Genomic DNA, 1463 nt, shown 5'->3' with positions numbered 1-1463 from the left:
ATAAATAAATAAATTTAAAAAAAGAATAAGTGCTTGCCTGGCGAGCACAAGTACCTGGGTTCAATCCCCGGTTCCACAAATAAATAAATAAATAAATAAAATAAAGTGCCTGCTGACGCAGAGGCAGGGGCCAAATAAATAAATAAATAAAATAAAGTGCCTGCTGACGCAGAGGCAGGGGCCAGGGTTCAATCCCTGTCAAGAGCATGCCAACCCTACACCCAGGGCATGCTGAGATGGAGACGGAGAGTGGGCATAGTAGTATGCTCCTGTAATCCCAACACTTGGGAGGCTGAAAAACAGGAAAGAGTCTGATTTATGTAGTGAGACCCTGTACGAAATATGTAAGAAAAAAAATTAAAAATAATTAACAAATGATGCCGCAGAGATAACTCAGCAGCATAAGCACCTGCTTGGCAAGCACAAGTCCTGAGTTTGATCCCTGATACCACACTCCCCAAAAAAAGAATAAACGGAGTTACAGCCAATTAAATAGCTTCTGCACAGTAAAGAAAACCACCATTGTAATGAAGAGACAAGGCTGAGGAGATAGCTCAGTGGAATAAGCGCTTCCCCTGGTAAGCGCAAGAGCCTGAGTTCAATCCCCGGTTCCATAAATAAATAAATAAATAAATAAATAAATAAAATGAAAAGACAACTTACAGAATAGGAAAAAAAAATTGTGAGCTAATCCCAGACAGAAGACTTAATATCTAGGCTAGTGATAGCCTAGACAGCTCATGTGTGATAGTGGCTGTATCACTGAAAGCTCTAAAAGGTTTATTATCAGCTGGGCATTGTGGGGGATGCCTGTAATCCCAGCACTCCAACAGCTGAGGCACAAAGATCCTTGTAAATTCAAGACCATCTTGGCCTGGCAAGCGCAAGGGCCTGAGTTCAAATCCCGGTTCTGCGCCAAAAAAAAGACCATCCTGGGTTACCAAGTGATCTCAATGCTACATATGAGACCTTTGTCTCAAAAGACAATAAACAAACATTTATAACACTGATCTAAAATATACAAAAAAAAGAACACAAAAACAATTAGAGAATCCCAAAGCAAAAGACCCAATAAAAACATGGACAACTGAAGAGAATAGTTCTCAGAGGAAGTACATAGTACAAATGGCCAAATACTACATGAAAAAGTGCCCAACACCTTTGAGCATTACAGAAATGCAAATCAAAACAACACTGAGGTACACAGTGGTACATGCCTACAATCCCAGCACCTGGGAAGCTGACGAAGGGAGGGGTGGCATGGAGAAATCCTGTGCAAAAAAAAAAAGAAAAAAAAAAAATGCTGGTCATGGTGATACACACCTTGTAACCCCAGCACTCAGGAGGCTGAGGCAAGAGGATCTTTTGAATTTGAGGTGAGCCTGAGCTACAGAGTTCAAGACCAACACAAACTGCAAATCGAGACCCTTTCTCAGACAGAGACAGAGACAGAGACAGAGAGA

Source organism: Octodon degus, unplaced genomic scaffold (genome assembly GCF_000260255.1).
Source record: "Octodon degus isolate 3935 unplaced genomic scaffold, OctDeg1.0 scaffold00014, whole genome shotgun sequence".
NCBI lineage: Eukaryota > Metazoa > Chordata > Mammalia > Rodentia > Octodontidae > Octodon > Octodon degus.
This window is presented reverse-complemented; position numbering follows the sequence as displayed.